Source organism: Pezoporus wallicus, unplaced genomic scaffold (assembly GCF_028554395.1).
Source record: "Pezoporus wallicus isolate ANWC-B61680 ecotype Strahan unplaced genomic scaffold, APGP_CSIRO_Pwel_v1 contig_13480, whole genome shotgun sequence".
Classification (NCBI taxonomy): Eukaryota; Metazoa; Chordata; class Aves; order Psittaciformes; family Psittacidae; genus Pezoporus; species Pezoporus wallicus.
This window is the reverse complement of record NW_026641917.1, coordinates 773082-796124: the sequence shown is the minus strand read 5'-3', so window position 1 is coordinate 796124 and position 23043 is coordinate 773082. Positions and strand designations below refer to the sequence as shown.

Below are 23043 nucleotides of genomic sequence, written 5' to 3'. Positions count from 1 at the left end.
CAGGTCAATCCAGCAGCCCCTATCTCCCTCCTGCAGTGGGGATCATCGCTAACCACGGCCACAGCGCGGCGGGGTATCACCGACAGGCTGCGGACATGGGGAAAGATGCTCTCTGCAGCAGGAATGGGGCTGAGTGGAGCTGAGCGGTACCCCCAGAGCCCATCACCCCCCTGCCTGCCACTGGGACCTGCTGCCCGTCCCTCTGCTCCCACTACCTGCTGCTCTGCACAGCACAGGCAGGGCTGGCAGCCCCCTGGGGGCTATGGGGCTTGGGGGAGTTAATTTATTACCAGCCTACGTAACCATTCACGCTGCTTTGTTACTCCTGCCTTAGCAAAACAGAGGGCTCCACAGATAATTAATAGACAGCATTGCTAATCCTATTGGGAGATGATTAGCAATTAAAACTCCTAATTAAGTCTGTGCATAATTCACTGAAATTACACTTTGTGTACACAACGGGGAGGTTTCCTCTGCCTTCAACAAACACGCTCTGCTATCTTCATTGCCATGGCTGGGATGCAGGTGGATGGGGGGAGCCCGGGTTGGAGTGCAGCATGGGACCCTGCCACCCGCCTGCTGGGTGGCCCTGGGTGATGGTGGCAGTGGCTCCGCATGTGGCTCCCTCTCCTGGGCTTCATCCCAAAAAGCAAGCCCAGGCACAGCGCAGTAAGGTCCTCACTCAGCACCAGCAGGTTCAGACCCAGGGTTGCCAGCACTGAGGCATCCCTGCAGAAGGGGTGTCCCCACAGGCTTCAGAGGAGGACACCAAGAGGGAGCAGGGCTGTCCCCGCACAGAGACAAGGCAGGCTCTGAGCTACCATATTGCAGGCTGCTTCTCCAGCACAGACACATCCCTCAGGCCCTGGCCAACCAGGGGAGCACAGCAGGAGGCTGGCAGGATCCTGGGAAAGCCATGGGGACAGCTTTGGAAAGCTCCTTACAGCTGGGTGCTCATGCCAAGCCCAGCCTGCCTACCCCAGCACCACAGCAGCATCCTCAGCAGGGAGCTGGCCCCAGGATCGGCACCAGACCCATCCCCGCATCGCGTTTTGCTTTCCTAACCAAGGTCATTCGATACAGCCGCAATACCTGAGCAAACTCGCTAAGCAGCCAGGGTGGAAGTTGGCCTGACCACTGAAGGTCAAGTATGCACTTATGCATATTCAAAGCTGCCTGCACGATCGATAGGGTTTTAATTGTTTTTCCTGGGGTTTTGGAAGGAAGTGCCAGGGGCATTGATCAGTCCCAGACGAGGCCGCTTGCACTTCGGGGCTGGCAGGGAGCATCGCTGTGCTGCAGGCAGAGGGAGATGCGGGCAGAGGTGAAGGGAAGCCAAGGGGAGAGGCAAGGCAGCCCCAGCCGGAAGGAGGAGCCATCGCTGGGCTGCACTGGAAAATACAAGTTTTTTAATTAAAATTGGCAATTCCGAGCCGCCTGCCGGCAGCAGCCACACAATCAAGAGCGAGGAGCTTTGCTCTTTAATATTTAAACACAGCGTTTAATCTTTAAACAGGAAAGTTCTTCTTCTGACTGTTAAAGCAAAGCAGAAAGTGCTGGAGGCTCCCCAGCGTAGGGCTCCCCAGCCCGCCGGGGTTGCCACTGGGACACCAGTGCCAACCACAGCCACGCTCACACCGGCTCCACCACCACATCCACTGGCAACGCTGTAGCCCCCTGCCCCTTCAGCACTGATCCCTGTGGCAAACTATGAGGCAGTTTGGGATGCTCCTGGTCTGCTTGCAAGCCAAAGGATGTAAAAAACGCCCTTATGAAACCCTTTCTGCAAGTAAATCACAGTAATTTGTTCCTCCCTTTGGTTCAGTCCTGATGTTGCAGGGACTGGGTTGCTTGCTCCCTTCTGGGTCAGACACCGAAGCAGGGCCAGGACCCTGTGGTGTTTCATTTTTATCTGCATGTTAATTGACAGAAAATGCAGTCAGCTTTACCAAAAAAGCTATTTTTAAATGGTTTTGGTCAAAATTACGATTTAGAGATAAACCCAATGCCTCTGCTCTGCTACAAACCACCCAAATGATGTTTGCAGAGTAATTTTCATGCAGGTTGAACACAATTATTTCCATTCACACCAGCTCCCAGAAAGGTCTTCCTTTTTATCCTGATTTTGTTTGTAATTCTATGAAGGCCACATTCACCTCCCTGCCAATGCTGCTCTGAAGTCGGGTAATTATTAATTATATTTATTTACTTATACAATCCCCTCGGCATACACAGGAGTTCACAGACAGAACCACCCTGGGTCCCTGATGCAGGGATCTCGAATCAAAGGGAAGCAGATACTCCTGTGATAAATGTGAGCTAAGAGCAGGAGGAGATTAGAAACATGAAGTGTTTCCATCCATAGAGCCAGCACCTTGTTACAAGTGCAGGTATGGGGAGGTAGGTCCTTAGGTGACCTGTACCTCACATAGCCTCCAGAAAATCCAAATAACCAGAAGTGGGGATAAGACAAGGGGTACAGCAGCCAGGGGCATGGAGGTGCTGTGTGCATGCAGCCACATCATTTTGGGCTGGCTTTAAATAAAGTGAAATGGGTCTGAAACCATCCTCCTGTTGCACTGGACCACAAACCTTCCCGGTGGCTGTGACACATCTGCCTCAGTCTGCAAAGAGCCAGAAACAAGAGCTCCAGGACCCATTTCTGGTAGTGCTGGGGAACAAAGATGGTCTTCTGTGTGTGAAGGGCACACCAGTGAGGCTGGGCAGTGATACAATGCTGCTTGCAGGGGGAGAATACAGGCTTTGGACAGTTTGGCACTAAATTTACCCTGCCTTCCCTTGCTGCAATCCCTAGCAATACCAGGGCCAGAAAGGTAACAGGACTAACATAGCCAGGTCTTGATGCCCTGCTCCCTAGAGCTTGTTTGGGCTACACACCATGGTTTATAAGCAGCACAGCTGCAGAGAAGATGTTCCAAGGGGTCTGAAAATTCCCAGAACTGGAACTTGTCAAGCTGATGTATTGATCTAAGTGGACTGAATAATGCTCCATCATTTATTTATGGGGAAGTGCCCGGCACACTTCACAAAAACTGGTGTTTGGCAGTCACATTAAGGCAAGATTTAACATCCCACATCATGCAAACAGGGCACCTGTGCAAAGGTCAGGATGCTCACTTAGATGCGGAGCTCCACGAATCCTTCCTGTATCCACAGGGAGGGACAGGGCTGCTCCTCACAGAGCTGTCAGAGCTCTGCTAGGGTGATGTGCTGATGCTACAGAGCCAGCTCTGTCCTTTCCACATGTGTGGATGCTGTGATCTGCTCGACCAGCCCCAGGCCATCTGTGCTCCGCTAAAGCTGCTGGCACTGCAGCACCCTGGGTGCTCTAGCTGAAGGGCAGGAAGGGAAGAGGGGCTCTGTGCTTTGCAATAGCATGAACATGTTCACAAACCACAGCAGCAAAACGTGCCAGGACCAGCACAGAGCTTCCTCCTGCCCTGTCCAGCCTGGCAACCTGTTCGCTTTTGATGTCGCACCAAGATGTCTTACATGTTTCATCTGCCAATTGTAGCTTTAACATTAATATGGGCACTTTCAGGGAGGGAGAAAATAGTTCCTTTTGGAAGAAATCCTCCCAGGAGCAAAGGGGCTCAGTGGTTTGAGAAGATGCTGAAGGGTGGGTACTAAAGGATAATAAAAGTGGTGTTTCGTGCTGAAAGTTCTGGTAAGAACTTCAAAGAGACACCTGAGAAAAACATGTTTTTAAAGAGATAGAGAGATCTCCCTTAGCTCGGGCAAGCAGCAGGTACCAGCTGTGCTCCCCTGGGATCAGGCTGGGCACAGCAGCCTGCTGATCGCAGCTGACCCCCCTGACATTTTCACAATGGAGAAAATGACTCTGAGACAGCAAAAGTGTTTTCCTCCTCATCAGCTGTGCTCCCCATCCACCCAAAATAAGCATTTCCCTCTAATTCCCCTCATTCTGCTGCTGCCACGATGAGGTGTCAAGGTTTTATACTACTTTGTATGGTGGGAAATAAAAAAGAGGCCATGTCTATGACTAACTGGGCTTTTAAACACGTTTTCAGTGCCACCCAGTAACCATAATGTTTTGGGGCTGGGGGGTATCTTGGAGGCCATCCCTGAATAGCACCCAGGACATGCGGACTGCAGGGTGGTCCCTCGACATCCCATTTTAATTGCATGACTCTTCAGGAATGGGAGGTGGGTATTTCTTGCTGGGATTTCTTGCCACGCAAACGCAACCAGCACGACACAAGGCACATTTAACACCACTGAGGGCTTGACCCCACTGCCAAATCACTTAGCAGCAAGGCTGAATGCAATTAAAGAAGAAGCAGGTAACGAACAGGCAGCTTGCCAAGCTCTGGCTGACAGCGGCAGAGCTCTGCTGCTGCTTTGGAAGGTGTGGAAGAAAGCTCATCTGGCAGGATGGAGGCATGTATCCTGGGATGCTCAGCCCTGGCAGCGCTGGAGCCCTTGCTGGCTGTCAGGAGGCAGCAGCTAAACCCAGGTGTAGCGTGTCCCTTTTAAGCAGTTTAGTCAGAAGTGCTGCCGCATTCACAGCTTTCAAGTATTTTTAAATCACTTACAAAAGCAGGATTAAACGATCAGGAATTCCATTTAATAGGACAAATAAAGAAATAACAATCTACTCCATCAGCCCTGCAAGAGGCAGGTTTGATTTAAGGAAAAAAGAAAGTATAAAAGAGGGAGAGAAAAAAGGAAAGGGAGGTGGGAAAAAAAAGGATAATGTGTGTTTACTCAAGCAAAGAAAAAAATATTTAAGTGATGTAGGGGAGAAGATTGCGGTAACTAGTGAAGAATAACATCGTCTGCTTTGCTGTCAAATCACACAAGAATTTCAGTAATAGATTCTCATTCTGACACTCAATTCAATTCGAAGGTGATCCTGCTTTATCCCAACACATCAAATATTAAACACTCGTATTAGCCAGGGTGCCGTCGCCTTTCCCGGCTTAGACGCGGCAGGAAGCTTTTCCCCCTACTTTCTCTCACTCGCTATAATATTCTCAATGTTATCTAAACATGCCTTCATACACTGGGGTTCCTTATCAATCCCATTTGGGGAGGGAGGAGGGGGCTGTACTTAAAACGGTATTAGTTTGGGGGGCTTTTATTATTATTATTTCCAAAGCTTTTCAATTTTGTGTGGAAAAAGCTTAGGAAAAAAAAAAGGCAGAGGGAGGGGAGGCGGCGAGAGAGGGAGAGGGAGCGCGGGAGCGAGAGAAAGTATAAGAAAGGGAAAAGCAGCCAGCAGCTCGTGTGACTGATGCCTTTCAACAAGGGCAGTCTAGCTTGTCAAAGCCCGGGCTCGAGATGAATTGGCATATCTATTCAGCCTGCCTCTGGATGTCATGCAATACAGTTTCATATTCCCAGATAAGGCATGATAAGCAATTGCTGCCCTGACACCAACTCCATCCATCCCTGCCTTTCTGTCCACGCGCATTACAGATCTCTGCTGCGCCGCTAATGAGAGGCATTTAATTCTTACCAACGCGGCAGCAAGAGGGGCCTCCAGACTGACCAGGTACAGCATTAACACAACTCACGCCTAATGACTTCTGCTCAGTGCACCGAGCTCCCTGAGCACTCCTGAGTGGCACAGGGTGCACGGAAACAACTTCTGCCCAACATGGCACGCACCAAACCCTCAGGTTAAAAATCTCTGCTAATAATTAAGGGGTAGGGGTGACAAAAGTGAAGGGGGTCCGCTCCCAGATAAATCTGCAATGCCATCAAGCAGGAGGTGGTTTGGCTAGTGTTTGGATGGGAGGATGCAGGAGAAGATGCGAGTGATGCCCTTAATCAGGGAAAGTCCCTCTCCAGAGCACAAACCTCTGAGAGCTGCAGGGAGAAGGAGGGAGGTCAGCACACCGAATGTGGGGACACCACAAATGGGTCTGGTGCTGCCCTTGGAAACCCCTGCCACAACCACCAGCACCCTGCAGTGGGAGATGAGAGCTGGACGCAATCCTCCCACATTGCTGAAAAGGTGCTGAGACCCTGCCTGGTGCTCCGATCTCTTAACACCATGGCACTTGAAGGCTCTTCAGGGAGCAGTGCTACACAACCCATAGCTTCCCCCATGTCCTGGATGAGCAGGGAGCCCACAGCACACAAGCCACCTCACCAGCCTACCTGGCCATGCCAAGCAACCTATGGCAAGCCCAGCTGGTGTCCACTTCAGCCCATTTGCAAAGCTACTGGTTAAAACAGCCATATCTTTATGTCTCACATCAGGCAGTAAACTAAACAAATATGAAGGTGAATGGTCTATTTCTGGATCTGGCTGCCTCTGCACACCTTTGAGAAGTGCTTTACAGAGGTGAGGTGTCCCCAGTTCATGGGAGGAGGGCAGGTCAAGCTTAAGGGACTGCAGCAAAGTGACAGATATGATGCGGAGAATGCAGTCTAACTGTACATGCCTTCTCCTTATTAAAATAAGCAGCCCACTCCATCAGATCTCTATAGATAGGAGCACTGCAAAAAAGAAACTGAAGCACACAATGATCTCATGCCTGGCCCTTCTTCCTAACAGACACATGCCTAAGCAGCCTCTGCCTGCCCATGTCCTGGCAATACCCCAGCTGAGCCATGGATATACAAACGCACTGTTAAAACTCCTCTTAACTTCAGAAGGGGCAGGATAGATCCTGCAGCCTCCAACAATCCCCTCCTGGGTGCACTTGGATGCTGTGGCTCAGTCAGGCAGTGGGGAGGTGGTCCTGCTTCCATGCAGGATTAGCACGTGCCCTGGTTTAGGCTGCAGCAGAAACACGCTGGTGTTTCTGACTCCGGAGTGTCAAAGTGCCAAGCGGTTTAGGCTTCACATTTCCCTGTGTTTGAACAAGAACAGTCTCTGTCTTGCTCCCAGGCTAGGGATTATCCTGGATAAAATGTTCTCGACTGCTGTGTGCTCTGTGGCTGGCGACACACTAGGTTAATGCTGTGGAGACCTGGGTCAAAGCCCTGGGTTTGGTCACAAGCAAAACAAAGCTACAGGTCTGAGTCCCTGGGGGGCTGAGGAATAGAGACGGGGTGTGCACAAGCCAGTGCTGGCCCAGGAGAGGGGACAAACGGAGCCAGAAACTGCCAAGAAAGAAGGTCAAGGATGGGGGCTGCTGGCAAGACTGGGAGGACTGAGCTCAGGGCGAGATGGCCAAGCAGAGCATTGCAGCAGGAACACAGGGGCTGCTGAGGAGACAAGGGGCTGGAGGATACATGTCAGGCATCGTTCTTGGTCCAGGACAAGTGGCCCTGCCCTTGAGCCATAGGTCATGTCTGCTTGAACAGGGCTGCCTCCAGTGTCCTGGTGTTCCTGGCTACAAGACCCAGGGTGGGTTATGCTGGTGCACGCAATCAACTCCTAACACAAGCATCTCTCAATTAGTGCCTGAAAGAGAGACACATGATGCCACAGCAGACAGCTTCCAGGGAGTACCCACACACAGCTGGGAAGTAGCCCCCTCCAGTCCTGGGAAGGATGGGCTCACATCCTGTGGTGCTCTCCCCCAGGAGAAAAGTGGCACTAAACCTCTCCCCATCACACCACTGTGGCCAGCAGGGAGGGGAAGCTGGGGATGGCACCAAGGAAACCACAAACACACTTCATGGATGATTCACCTCATCCACAGTTGACTCTCCACACAGACGAGAATGGACCAGTCTATTCTGGCAGCTCCTAGGGAAACTGGGAGTTCAGGGGGATGGGGAATATGCCTCCAACACTGCTGCAAAACAAGCAAATACTGGCACTGCCTCAAAATCAAACCCACCGTCAGCCCCTGCATAAATGAGGACAGCAAATGGCATGACAGGGCCCCAGCAGATGCCCCATGCTGCAGAGCTGAGCTGTCTGGGCAGCAGTGAGGTGGACACATCACACCTTCCTTGAGTTTAGCTGGAGATTAACAACCACCAAAGAGAGCTGCAGTTCTGACACGCTACATGAGGGTGGGTAACAATATCCACTGATCACCCCCTTCTTCTCTTCCCAGGGCCGTGAGCGATGGCTGCAGTGCTCAGATGTATGCAAACACACCCCTTTTAATCTAACCCCATGCCTTTCCCAAGCAAAGCCAGCACCAGGCTCCCTATCAAAACCTTCAGTCCCTTCTGAAAGGGGTATTTCCCCCCCCCCCCCAATTTCTATTCCTACACAGGCACACGCTTGCCTCTCCCTCGCTCGCTGTTTAATTTCCGTGTGAGAGGGAAGCAGGTGCCCGTGCTCCCGTGAGCTCTCCCTTCCCTACGTTTTTTTTCCCTTCTTGGATCCTGCCCCATTAGTTTAGTGCCCAGCCATCTGCGACGTCTCCTGTAATGCTGTCCCCCTTGTGTACCAGGGAGCTTTTCCATTAGCGCCTTTAATATTCTGACACCTTAGCACAGGCTGCTATTACATTCAAACACTGATCGCCCTGTGAAATTACATCGCAGGGCTTGCTAAAATGGAATTGTGTATAATCAGGCTCCTCCATGCACTGTCAGTCCCATCACAAATACAACGTAAAGCAGGCTTATGGATGGGCTTAGCAGCTGCTACAAGTGTATTTTTTTTTAATAGATGAAGTATCCCTTATTTAAAGCATTTCCTTAAGAAAAAAAAACCCACCCAAAACAACAGTGAAAGACAAATCAACAGCTGCTGCATTATGTTAACCACAGCACCGGCCTCTTAAAAACATGTTATTTACTAAGGTATCTGTTTATCTATGACTATATCAAACAGAGGAAGAGGGTGAGATAAAGGTAGTTAAACAGACAGCCAAGGAGATATCTGCCACTGGGAAATAATAGCTAAATAAAAAGTGCCATTATTTACTCCAGAGAGCAGAGGAGGGAGAGCCAGCGCTCTCCTCCCAGTGCTGCACAGGAACACACAGCCGGGAGCCTCCAGTTTGTAAGGGCAGCCCGTGCCAGCCTGAATGTGCCCCAGCGAGCCTGGCTCCAGCCTGCTCATCTCCTCACAGCCACGTCAGATGAATCTGGGGGCTAAAAAGCAGCTTAGGATCCAAGTACCGCACCTCTCCAGGGAGGCTGCGATGCAGGGAAGATGTGCTGATGGGGCAGCCCCCCACCTCCATGCAGGCTGACAGCAGGTCAAACCAAGGCAAAAGTGGCCATGACAGAGGGTCTGGGTGTGTTCCCACAGGGGAGGCTGGTTTCTGTGCAGGTAGCACACAAGAGACCAAGCTCCCAGGTTTTCTTTCTGAATTCCAGCTGAGGAAGTGATGGATTAGGACAAAGGTATTTCAGGAAGCGGCAGGGACACAGATGATGTGTCAGAGAAATGAGCTCCCTAGCTCCCCAGCTTGGTGTTCAAAACACTGCCTCTTACCAAGCCCTAAAGGTTATTCTGTCTGTCTGCTGTAAAATGCAACGGGCACATCACCTGAAGGGAGATTTCCCGAGGTGCTGTGACCCTTCCGCTATCTCCTCCGAGGAGCCTCTGCAGGAATGATGAGATTGTAGCTCATTTCCACACACCTTGAAAGAGCCTGGCTGGATCAAACGTGCTGGAAGGAGAAGCAGCACATCTCCGGGACTCATCCTCGCCTCCCGGCAGGCAGCGTGCTCTTGCTGTAACAGGCTGGGAAACCATGTCCACCCCACTGAAACACTGATACTCTGCCACTGCCTTTCATCCTAAACCAGGATGGAAAAGCCGAAATGTTGTCTTGTTTCACTGTGTGGGGACAGTTCTGCTTGGGAATCACACAGTAAAGCACAGTGACAGAACTCCTGCCTCTTGGAAAAGAGCAATCTATTCCTGTGTGAAACACCGGTGTGACATTTTGACTCCGTTTTTTCCAGTGCAAAAGCAAGCCATTTGTCCAGAGCAGCTCCACTGCACCACACACAGCACGTCTCAGCACACGGCGCTCTGGATGGTTTTGGAAGGGACATGTCTGGCAATGGTGTGGCTGCTGTGCACAGACATGCCAGACAGGGGGAGGATGGGACCACGGAGGGCAGAGACTCATGCACAGGTTACCAAAAGAAAAGCATAGGGGAGGTGCTGTGTGACTGCATCTCCATTCACACTGCAGGTGCGAGACAAGGCAATTCAACCCTCTGGTTTTCACTCCCTGGCACTGTCAAGATTAGGCGTTTGGAAGGTGGCAGCATGGGAGGGTGCCGAGCCACCAGCAGGTTCATGTCTCAGTTTCACAATCTGTTCCTAAAACCCAAGCTCCGGTGGATGGGAAAGCAAATAGAATGATCCTGCAGGACCTTCCAAGCACATCTGTGCATGTCTTACCACATACATCTCTCTCTCTGCTCATACCCTACAACTCCTTCCATGTTCCATGTCCACCACACCTTCCTGACACAGGTACACGACCTTCTCCAGAACTCACCTCTGGCATGGTGCGGAGAAATTGGCTCATATAGGACAGGTCAGAGGGGCACGGAAACATGTCTCCTGCTCCCTCTTACCTCCTTCTCCCAGTCAGCAGACTCTCAGGAACAAAACCCAGACTTTCATGTTTGGCACAGCACCTGCCCAACAGAGCTGTCGCGGTCTCTGAGGGTTACTGCTCTGCAAGAATTGAATAAAACAGTTTCTCAGCACTCCCACAAGATGCAAAGCCGCTCAGAGGAGAGGCAGCTGGAAGAGCAAGAGAAAGACAAGAGAATACAATGCACAAGGCATCGGGGAAAAGATCAATAAAGATTACGAGAGCAGCAGCCACGTCCCTTGCCCACGCTGGAGCCTCTCATGGCTGCAGTGAGGGAACACCAAGTCAAGCTAACAAGGCTGCAGCAGTGCCTGGGTGTGATACCTGTCTAATCAAAGGCGCAGTTTATACTGGATCATCTAAGCAGCAGCTCTTGCTCATGACTGTTGATTCAGGTCAGGGTTAAGACTGAGGAGGTTAAAGCAGGGGCACCTATAAGAGCTCTGATGGATGCAAACACCAGGCAAGCATGGGGCAGCAGGCAGCAAAATTGAGGCTCCCCAATTCTGATGGAAGAACAAACAGAAGGAGATGGTCCAAGGGGCCAGGCAGCATGCCATGAGAGAATTGATTTGGAGAGAGGCCAGGAAAGCAGAGAATAAAGGGACCTGAGAGGAGGACGTGACAAGGTCCTGCGAAGAGGTTATTAAAGGAGGTATGGGGGAATGAACTGTAGCAGCTATGGTCAAGCAGGAGTGGTGGGCAGGACTGGCTACTCGGACTGGAAAGGGGGGACCAGCACTGCATTATGGTGCTGAGAACATGATAAAGGAGATGATGATACAGAAATGAAGGGCTTTGGGTCCTCAAGGCCTCAAACTCATGTCTCCCAGGAGAGCAAAAGGCACCTCCATGGAGAGGAGCGGGTCCAGGAGCACATGCCCAGCAGTGTGGGTACCAGAGGGATGGCCCCCATGTAGCCACGGTGCGAGGACAGAGCCGTGGGGTCATGCAGTATTCATCCCACCTCTCTCAGCATCCCTTAGCTGCCCCATGAGCCTATCCCTAACCTACATGAGCTGTCTCAGCTCCGGCTAGAGGTGGTGGAAATAAGAACAAGCAAGAACAAATGCCCCAAGAGGAAAGCAGATCTGCAGCAGAGGGCCGGAGGGCTGAGATGTGACAAGGAAGTTCATGGGTTGACTAGAAAGTGCTTGGCTGTGGACTGCTGCTGCCTCCTGCCAATGTGCCAGCAAAGAGCGAGCGGCTGGTATGGAACAAGGTGTCCCAATTAGTCCTCCACTAATCCAATCAGATCTCCCTCCTTGGCCACCTGCAGCATTTCATTTGTCAGATTTTTAACTTGTGGTCCCACGTTTGTCCAGCTCAGCAGAACCTGCCCTGCCTCAAGTCCTGCCCCAGCTCCTCACCAGCAAAGAGCAATTACATGTGTACACAAACAGGCACTCAGCAACTGCGCACAGCATCCCAGCTCTCTGCTCCTGGGAACAGCTCCCAGGGCTCCAAATCAGATGTGTAAGGCGAGGAACAGGGAGCACCAGGAGGTAGAGCCGATTGGGAAGGCATGGCAGAGCACACCAGGTACCTCTTCGCCCCCCCCGAGCAACAGCAAGCCCTGTGAGCACACCTGCCCTCCCCACCGCCACCCCGCACCACCCCAGAGAGCTGGCAAACAAGCTTCAAACCAGCCCGCTCCTTGTAATCGGAGTCAGTCAGTGTGTGTGTTACGCTTGAGTTGATGGCTGGTGTTAAATTCAATGCCTTGAGTATTGATTTCCTCGCACATCCCGGACTTTGTTAAAGGGTTAGCCGTGAACCGAGATCAAAGGGAGGTTAACTCGTTTCTCATAAGTGGTAAAGCAGACCTCTAGCAAAACCGGGCACCAGGCCTCCTCCGCAGAGGATGCTCTGTGCATGTTGTTAGCTACCCTGGTTGCCTCGGAAGCCAGATAAAGCCACAAAGCTGCCTCAAAGCAGGGAGAAAAAATGATCCTGACAACTTCCCAAGGACCCCCAAGCTATTACGAGTGCACACCGGGGATGGGCAGCGTGGGCCAGCACACTCCTCCCTGACACATCCTCACACTATAGGGAACTGCTCTCCTTGCTCAGGCATGGAAAAAAGGGGAGGAAGCAAATCTTTGCCAGCTGTACCCCAAAGAGGCTGTCCCTGAGGGGCTCAAGAGAAGGGGAGAGCCCTCCCCAGGAAGCCTAGGTTGTCCCACAGCGCAGGTGGGAGAGGGAGAAGGCAGAGGGATGCTCTCTGAAGGACCTCCTGGCCAGGACATAGCACCCTTCCCACCATGGCCAGGTGGAGAGGACACCTTCACTTGAGCCACCACCATCAGCATCATCTCAACCTGTGTGGCACCTGCTTACTCCATTTTACTTTCTTCTTGTCTTTCCCTGCCCCACACAAAGTAATTTTGGCACCGACAGCACTGAGAACAGCAGATTTTGCCAAGGCAGTAAGAGTTAAGTGCACAAACAACACGACGCTAACAGGGTTTTGGCTTTACCTTTGTAATTTTTAAGAGATAGAGGCAGGGAAAGAGGTGTAGGAGACAATCTGGAATTGTTATCACTAGTATTAATGTATGCCCAGAGGGGCTGAGCAAGAAGCATCCATTTCAGATGAACATCTGTCAACAATAAGAGGTAAAATTTCCGAAGTAGCTAAGGTACTTCAGAGCCCAGATTGCACCAGCTTCCCAGGAGGCTTAAGCACCCAAGTAATTCCCAACAACAGGACCTTTGGCCCCTAAGTCATCTGGGCACCAATCAATGCTACTTCTCAGCACCTCTCCTCTACCCCAGGAACTACTTACAGCACCGTCCAGCTTTCCAGCAGCCATGCTGTTCTTCAACCAGATTAATTTGGTTTCAATGGCACTGTATTTTCCACCCTGGGATGACACCATGAGCAGTCCCCACCTCTCAAACAAGCGAGGCAGCTTCAGCTGCAGAAAATAGCACAATCTGCCCCTCCACACCTAAAAACCCATCCCAAAGCAACCTGGCAATGGTGGTAGTGTAGCTCCCTCTGTCCTGCAGCACTGGTAGGGAAGAGGTCCCCACCACAGCCCATTTTGGGGGTGAAACCCTCAGTGGGAGCTTTATTCCTGAGCACTTTATAGCTATGTTTGACTACAATGTCCTCCCTAGGGTGCTAAACAGGTACTTTCCTACCCCTTGTCCCCTCTCCCAAAGCCCCTGCCACCCAGCACTCCCCAGCAGCTGATTTGGTTTTAAGTGAAGGGTTTATACCACAGTGCTTGGGGAATATCTGCTCAGTGCCCAGCATACCAAGTGCTGAAGATTTCACTTAAACTCTCAGCATCTGTGTATCTCAACTAAATTAAGCTATTTGCTATAAAAGAGCACAATGACAGTAATGGAATAATAACAGCATTAATAAAACACAACAATCCTCGAATGGGAAGCGGACGCATCAGCTAGCTTCAACCAAGAGAAGAAGGCTATTTTAAAATCACACACAAAACCCATCTGGGGGTGGAGAAAAACAACAAAAGCTCCGAAACTCAGAGGTCAGACTGAAATTATGTTTTTAACCTCGAAAGAAAGATGCTTGCCAGAGCCTTCCCAGCCAGAGCACTCCCGCACCGGCTGGAAATGAATTTCCACAGCTCCCAGCAAAACAAGGGTTTACAATGGGCATGCTGGCTCCACAGAAGAGGGGGTGGGAACACTTTTAGCAGGGAGCACACAGAATCAAAAGCCTAAAATAGAAATTACTCCTCAAGCACCAGCAAGGTTTGTAACCCAGCTCCTGGGACAGACACATTGGAGCAGGGGGTGATGCTGCGCTGAACGTGTGAATGCCAAGCTACTGATGCAGGGCCAGATGCTGGCCCATCATTATGCAAACATCCAGATGCCTCAAGCTCACCACACTGACATTACCCTCTTGGTTGGAAAAGTCGCCTTCGCTCCATCCACAAATTCTTCCTCCTTCCTTTATTTCGGATGAGATTAAATACAGCACTTTCATTTTCAGAGTCACCTACACACTGTCTTGCTGGGATAAAATGACCCTGGGGACCTGCGGCAGGTTTGGGGACAGGTATACCCAAGTCCTAACAACAGCTATGAGGCCACATTCCTTTGCTGGTCCCTTTACAGGAGAGGGAGACTGAGCACTTGATGATGAGAGCAACCAATGTGCATTAAGCATGTCATGCTGTATCTCTGAGGTCTTGCCACAGCTCTATCCTGCCTAGGGCAACACCCCAAAATATCACTTGCCTTGGGAGAACTGGAAGGGGGGTGACAGTTGTTTCCCTGGAAGGGGAGGGGATGGAGGAAAAGGAGATCACCGTGTTCACCACCATGCTGAGAAGGACCAGTAGTGAGTTTGTGCCAGCAGGAAGGGTCTGTGTGCTTCTCCTGCAGGCATGTTTCTCCATCCAAACCTTGCCCCAGCTCCATGAGCAGAGAGCCAAGCCCATTCCCTACCCAGGCTCTGGTTCAGCCAGCTGCCTCTGCAGAGGGTATATGATAGCTGCTCTTCTCCTCACCCCAGCTGCCCAGAGCTTGTGTGCAGATCCTCCTGAGGATAAGGCAGCTGAGAGAGATGTCACCTCTTTTCACTGCCATGGAAGGAAACAGAACCAGCACCACAGTCCTGAGGCAAGTTCATTGCTGCCTACCTGCCCTCTGCAGCACAGTCTGAGCCAAACAATCTGAGTGAATCCTGACTCCAAAAAGGGCAGCTTTGTGCAGAAGGTGGGGAGCATCTGGCTGGCTTTCCCACAGAACAGCGGGTACCACCTTCAGCTCCACTTGTCTTTAAACAGGAGCCAAGAAGGGCCGGCAGGTCAGGAGGACAGTGTCCACAGCACCCAGGCTCACTTGCTGCAAGATGTCTGGAAGCCTTCTGGGGACAGGTCTGTAACACAAGTCCTCCCGCTCATCCCCTGAGCAGGCAGTTCCAACTTGGCTGACCTATCTCTTCCAGCTCTCCCGACTTGTACATATCTAAATTCCCATGGAGAAAAAGCCAAAGCAGCAGTTGCCCCAGACCCGAACAGGCTGCAGGTTCCTTTGTTTTCATTACAATTTCCAATCCTGATCCTTTTTATGTGTTTTTTTTTAGCCATTTCTGCTCTGCCCCCCGGAGGTGTTGCTGTGATTGAATGAAACACGACCCCAGGCTCCAATAAGTGTATTTCAATTACATCTGTCACCATGTAACAATGTAATGATATATCATGTGATATTAAATCCATGGTAATCATATCAGCGATTTTTTTAATAGTGTGCTAATCACATTATTACATCTCAATAATTAACAACAGGAGGCCTAAAAAACCTGGATGCAAAGCAGAAAGCTCAGAGGGTCCCAAATTCCTGCCTGGGAGAGGCCCAGAAGACAACAGGATGGCAAGGCACTGGCAGCTGGGCATGGCATGACAAGGAGCAAAGCTGTTCCCCATCCCTGGCAGTGTTCAAGGCCAGGTTGGACGGGGCTTTGAGCAACCTGCCCATGGCAGGGGGTTGGAACTGGATGAGCTTTAAGGTCCTTTCCAACCCAAACCATTCAATGATTCCATGACTTTGGCACTTAGCAGCATGGTGCAGAGCAGCCAGGTAAGACCAGGTTCTCCCTCAGTCCCATCCTAAAGGAGAAATGAGAATTTTGGAGCTGGGAAGAGACACTTGGTACATTAAATCTCACTAAGCATTGCTCTGTTCTCTTCTGTCTCTCTTATGCTGCCACTTTTCCTCCAGCAAAGCAACCCCTCTGCTCTGGCAAGTGCATTGCAAAGGTGCCATCTTGCTGCAGACAAGCACTGCAGAGGGAAGGACGGTGCCTTGAAACGGAAGGACCAATCCTACCAACATGTCCTTACCAGGCTGCTGGAAGAATGGTGTTATTTTCCTTCTCCCCTCACACCAGCTAGAGACAAAGCTAAGAGAGCACCCACCTCACAGAGCCACTGAAGTCACTCTGATTTTTGCAGCAAAACAAATCCATCAGCTTAAAACTGAAATGTGATGAGGATCCTTTGGAGGGACAGGAGTCCTCTGGGTCACCACCTGCACCCCAAGCTCTCACCCACATGCCTGGAGCAAACTGGGGCTGGACTCCAAAGCACCAACATACACATCCCTCCATGCAATGGATGTTACCCAGTTTAGTGCAAACAGGCTGCTCCCCCCAGCTCCCAGCTGTATTTTACCCCTTGTAGGATGAAGATGAAGATGTGCTGAGGTGGCAGGGAGCCACGGTGGCAGCAGCCTGGTGCAGAGAGCTGGGGCATGGGGAGTCCTGTGCTGCATCATCCCCAGCTGTGACAGAGCTTTCTTCCAGTTGCAGCCTGGTCAATCTAGCAGTTTCCACATCACAAGCTGATCTGAAGAGAGCCTCATTACCTGCCTTAAAGTTCCAGCCAAGCACTTAGCTCTTAAAGACAGGATTTAAGAAATATTTGACTGATCATATCTCTCCTCATTTAGTTTGGCTGCTCTGAACCAATTCAACCTGTGAAGTTGAAATAGCGAGGACGGGAGGGAATGTGTGTGCAGGCAGTCACACCACACACAACGTCCCAGCTCCCCCACCAGCTCTTTCCAAAGGGCCAGATCCTGGCTCAGGCAGATCCGCACAGCCTCTCCTACACCAAGAGTGCGCATGGGGCATTTCCCAGCACCAAAGGGGAGCCTCCTCTTCTTTCCCCCGGCGGGACAGCAATTTGGGGGGTGGGGATCATTAACTCATTGGCATCCAGACAGGACCTTTATGCATGCTTGGAAGAGCCAAGTACAGCATCTCAGACCTGGGAGCAAGTGATGGAGAGAGGGATGAGCCAGCCAGCACTGACAGCACCATCATCCACTCTCCCAGCACCAGAGATTCCTGTGTCCTTTGTCTTGCACACCTTCTTCCTATCCTGCTTTCCAGCTCCACAGTCCCCACAGCAGTGTCACAGAGTGGCTGGGTTGCTGCCCTCCTGCTGCTTGCCCAGTGAAGGTGCTGCCCACCATGCTCTTGCATACCCAGCAGTGCCCTGCTTCCTCACTCTGGGGACCCGAGCCTGTGGAGTGCCCTCAGGGAGATGAAAAGCCCTCAGGGCCAAACAGGAATTGCAGCAGCAACAAAAAGACGCTGCAAGTCATTTAGGGGTGATCCTGCCAAGGGGCAAGGAGGACAGATGGACCTTGCTGGCCAAGGCAGCGCAGTTGGACTTTCTCTCCTTCCCCCATCCCTTCTTTTCTATTTTTTGTCTTTTAATTCTGTCTCGGAAGCCACGATCCTTTAAAGATGTGCACGTCTCATTAGCTCTACCTTGACAATCATTACCGCTCCTGCCAAGGCAGGAGGAGAGCTCAGCCAGAGCGCGGGGGAGTCCATTACCTTGTAGTTAAAGGGACATTGACAACTCTGGGCTGCCCATGGCCTGACTCCCCCATCGCAACAGGGTTCCTGCTGCACACGGATGTTTCCCCTCCTCTACTGAGCAATAAACCTCTACTCAACCCCGGTAAGATGCAAACTTTGCAGTGATGGGTGGTTATACACCCACCACCATACACTCAGTGCTCACCTGGTTGGGCTGTAGGGCCAAGTCCAGCCCACAACACCTGGGATGAGGGGGACTGAAGCACCCAAACTTTCCCAACATGTTGTACTTGGCCTTCATGCAACCACACCTCACTTAAGCAAATCCATGCTTCCAGGCTGGAACACAAGACCTGAACCTATCCATGACAGCAAGCAGTGAGTCCAAAATGTCCATAGCAGAAATCATAGCATAGGATGGGGTAAGGGCCACACTGAAGGGCCCTAGGACAAGGGTAGAGGTACCATGTACGTACACCTGGTGGCACAACATCAACAGGGCAGCGAGCTCTGTGCTCATGAACCAGCTTCAAAGTGCAACATATTCTACCATACAAGTCTCTTCTAGCTCTGTAGGGTGCAACATGGACCACCACACACCCAAGGGTGGGATGAGGAAGTGGGTGAGCGTGCAATGGGGTGATCCCACGAAAGGACCCTACTCACTGAAAACGCTGGTCCAGACATTCCTGCCTTGCCCCGTAGACAGGGGCTATTCTCTGCTTGGATGTTCCAGAGCCTGCTTTACCACCCCCAAGCTTGATAACAGGGGACCTGACTCATGTTATACAAGGGCAGAACCCCTCATTCAGGAGATTCCCTGGTAAAGACCCCAAAGCAACTTTGGATGAGATACCCCCTGCCTTCTTCCAGCCCCACAGGGCTTTGAAGCCCGGTGCATTCCTCAAGAGGCAAACACAGCATGGTGCAGCCCTACAGAGATGATTCTGCTTCTTTGTGCCTTGCAGGATGGGAGCTTTGCTGCATCCGCATTAACTCCTCCGCAAAGCCATGCCAGGAGACAATAACGCATGGCCGCGGCTCCAAGGAAGGATCCTACCTCTGCACGAGGCTGTCCAAGAACTTGACAGGACCGTGTTTGAAAAAGATGTTGAAAGAAATGATCTCTTTAAGTGCAATGGGAGATATTTGTCTCTGATTTACCCTTGGCTTTTTGCTCTGGTTCAGGTAGGAGCGGTGTGGGATGGCTGGCAGATCTGAGAGCATGGCACGCCCCAGCGGGCAAAGCGAGCAGTGCGGAGGAAGGCGCGAGTCAGTTTGGAGTGCTCCCCATTTATCAAACTCACGCAGCCCGCCAGCAGAGCGAGTCTTTCCATCATTACAGCTCTCAAAATCCGATTCATACCACTAATCCTGCCTTCATTCTCCCAGATTAATAACATCTCTTTCAACCTTCACAGTGTGATAAATAGACAAAGAGAGAACAAAAGGAGAAACAGAAGTGAGAGAAAGAGCCTGAGCAACTCCACGTAATAAAGAGAACCAAGAAAGGGGAAAGGGAAAAAAAAAAAGGGAAAAGAAAAGGGAAAGAAAGGAGCCGGTGCACTTGACTCTGCCATTTACTTTAGTAGATTCTCCCCAAGAGCTCCCTGCGATCTTTAAAGAATGTAAAACATTGCTCAAAGGAAGGGCTCGTTAGCAACCCTGACCAGCCAGGTTTGCTGGAAATCTTTTCACTTACAGCCTCTGCTCAGGTCAGCGCTGAAAATGAGTTTGTTGGTTTCTCGTCCTCCTCCTCCCCAGCCTCCTGCAGAGGCAAAGCCTCCAGCACACGCCTGCTCTCTCCTTTACTTGCACTGGTTTCTTGGAGGGGAACAGGGGGTCTTGGCCATTTTCTGCTCCAGGGGTGCCCCAGCAGCCCAGTGAGCCCAAGACACACTGGCAGAGCTGCAGCGGGCTGGCACAGCAAGAGCTGTTCCAGAAGCCAGGACCATGTGTTGAGCTTGGAATGGGGATGAACATGAAAACCATGATGGCATCCCCATTCCATCAGTCTGGCTGGAGGGTACCCTTGGGGCAGAGGAATGGGGAAGCCTGTGTGGACACAGATGTACTGCAAGAGGGGTGTCACAAGCCCCAGCTGCTGGGCTGCACCTCTCTGTCCCCTGCCGTGTCCTCTGGCAGGGAGCTCCCATCTCTGCCTCTGTCACAAAGCCCAGGCCCACAATTGGGTCACCCGAATCCCACTGGCAATTGTGGAGGCTGGAGCTCCAAGCCAAAGGGGTGGCACGCATAGGCACTTCCCCACTCTGGTTCCTTTGGAAACAACTGAGCCCCAGGGAAAGTGGATCCTACAGCCCAGGACCCAAGAAAGCCAACCCCCCCTGGCTACAGGCACATGGATGGAAATACTTAGCCATTTCCCACCCCTAGCCCTCACCAGAGCTGTGCTCTTCAGCTTTTTCACCCTGCCTCATCATATTGAACACTCCATGCAACCTCTGAGTTATTTCAATAATTAAGTGTTTATTGGCACATTTTTCCCATGCTGCTTCCAGACTTGCCTGGTTTTCCTTCCAGTGCACGACTTCCCTTGCTTCTGTCCTTCCATAGGAGGCACCACATGCAAAACGTTTCCTCTGCTCCCCCTGCAATGAGCATCCCCCCCCTGCAGCCCATCCCCGTGGAGTCCTGGCAGTGCTGTGCACGCTGAGTAACACCACACCAAGCCCTGGTGAAGGGCTTGGGCACAGTGCTGGATATCTGGCCAGGACGTTGCTCTATTACAGCTCTCCATTCACAGCCCCCATGCAGAGGCTGGGCTAGGTTGTTTTTTTTCCTCCCTTCTTTTACACTGCTCCATATTACTCCAGGCTTTGAAGTACAGAGAAAAGCAACACTCAATGTGCCTTTTTTTTTTTCCAAGCTACCTTTATCATAGCAAATCTTTTCCTTCTCTGCTGTGTCGCTGGAGATAGATATCAAGCAAAAAGAAAGTCTCCTCTTCCAACAATGGATTTCCCTTCCCTTCTGAACTTCAAATAGAAAACTCTTATCTACAGCCACAGTTGACCAGGAGAAGAAAAGAAATGAAAACAGACATATGAACTGAACCCAGGCTCTCTTTCTATTCACTCAAAAAGGCTGTGCTGGGCTCTTCACGCAGAGATGCTCTGAACGTGTTTATAGCACATATTTACTCACTTCACTAGCTATCCCCCCACCATGGAAACCCACTTTTCCTCCAGAACAACCCTCCTCTGCTCCATGTACCCACTGCAATCTTTTCCATGCACCTGGGCCATCCAGCACAACAAAGCCTATACCTAAAGCTGAGGATAGCAAGAGCTCTTCAAACTCAGCTAAGAATAACAGCAGCAATGCCCCTGGCTCACATAAAGCCTCCCTTTTGCATAGTGCAAGTACTTTAAATGACAGGATAGATAACAGGTCGGACCTTGCTGGCTGTACCCGCACAAGATGCCTCGCACAGCCCTGACTGAGACCAGGCTGCTTCAGCAGCCCAGGACATACCCACACAGCACCTGTGTGCCACTGCTGGCACCAGCCAGCTCCTCTTTGTGCTTTAAGATTTCCCTTTGAACCATCTCCCTCCTTTGATAGAGCTGCTCAAGCAGAAACATACAGAACCAGCCACGAAACTTTCTCTTCCCTGCTTCAGTCCCTAGGTGCAGCCCTCTCATGCCCTGCCTTTCCTTCCCTCCAGCTGCCTGCTATCTAGAGAGGCAACACAGCCAAACCACTTTTGCTCCCTGCCCAGCTAACAGAAATCCTGTGAGCACTGCGCTTAACAGGTAGTGTTTCTCCCAGAGTAACACTGCCAGGACCAACACGCACATAGCAAGAAACCCAAGGAGGCAGGCACTGCTGCCTTACCCACCTCCCAGTGTGTCCTGCCAGGTAATGTGTGCTTCTTGAATGGTTCTCACTTTCAGCCTTGACAGACATGGTCACACAAGCCTTGGAAAACCTGGCTTTACAGCCCTGGAGCACCTCTGGCCACAGCCATGGAACTCCTGTTTCTCCTTAACCTCTCAAACCCATCTTGACTTCAGGCACAAATACATCCACAGGAGGCTGCTAGACAGATGAACTGTCCTCCCCACCACACCTGGCACCATGGGCTGTGCCACAGAGATGGACACAGCCACTGCCACATGTTGTCCCCCAGTCTGCAAGGGGGACCTGAGACAGAGAGACTTGCTGCTGGAATTGGAGACAAAGTCCCAAATTGATAGGGACAGAGAGGGCTGGAAACTTTCCAGATCATTTTCCATTAGAAATGAAATGCTTCCTTCATCAAAAGCCAAATCTCATTCTCATTGGGAGAATCTGGAGCTCCCTGCCAAAGAGAGGATGAACTCAAACCTGAGACATGGCCAGGAATCCTCTGCAGTCACACATGGGGAGAACGTGCAAGTCTGAGCTCTGCCTCATTCAGACTGGAGGCAGTTTTGGTAACTCTGGCTCCAAAGCAGCTCTCAGCCACGAGAGCCCAGCCCACAGCCCCAGCAGGTTCTCCTGTGGTCCCCCCCATAGCTTTCCATGCAGCAGCATCATTCCCTTCAGGTTGAACTCCACAAAGTCCCCAGTGCTATTCCCTCAGGGTAGTCTCCCGTGTTGCTGAAGGCCCCTCCCTGTGGAGCTACAATGGGAAGATCCATCAGACAAAGCACCTTGTCTTCAAGCTGCCTGATGACAGATGTTCAGCCAACTGAGCAGTGGGATTGGCGGAGCACCGCAGAAGCGCTTTATAATTCCTGCTCCTCTCCTCCTTCCTCAGCGTCTCCTGGGAGAGACACGATGATGGACGGTGACATAACTGACTGTTCCCAATCAAGGTAATGTAAGTAATGACAGCTGACGTGATTCCTGGAACGTGCAGGCGCTACTGGCCCACGTGCCTTGCCTACTGCGGGCAGCACTGCCTGTGCTCATGGAGGGAGAGGAGACTGGAGCATGGAGGTGTGGCTGGGGGACAGGGGAGGAAGAGTCCCAGGACATGAAGGCTGTCTCCAAATCAGCTGCAAATAACTCCTTACATCAGCCTGCAAACCAGGCAGGAGCCAAGGGGAGGTGGGTAACACCTTTCTCATGAGCAAACCCTTCCTGGGCAGTGCATAATGCCACACCAGTGTATCCCTCCCTAGTGTCACCTGGGACTGTAGTACCCCAAGTCCTCAGGAAGTGGTTTGCTGGGGTCTTGCCTGGCCCACCAAGTTTCAGCAAGGCTTTTACTGCTCTGGCCCTGCCCCTGCTCCC

At 51.5% G+C, this 23043-nt stretch overlaps 1 protein-coding gene across 2 annotated transcripts in view; it reads right to left on the bottom strand.

Moving 5' to 3' along the window:
* ERI3 (ERI1 exoribonuclease family member 3) overlaps window positions 1–23043 on the bottom strand; it is a 131222-nt gene that overhangs the window by 39416 nt on the left and 68763 nt on the right. The window lies entirely within an intron of this gene.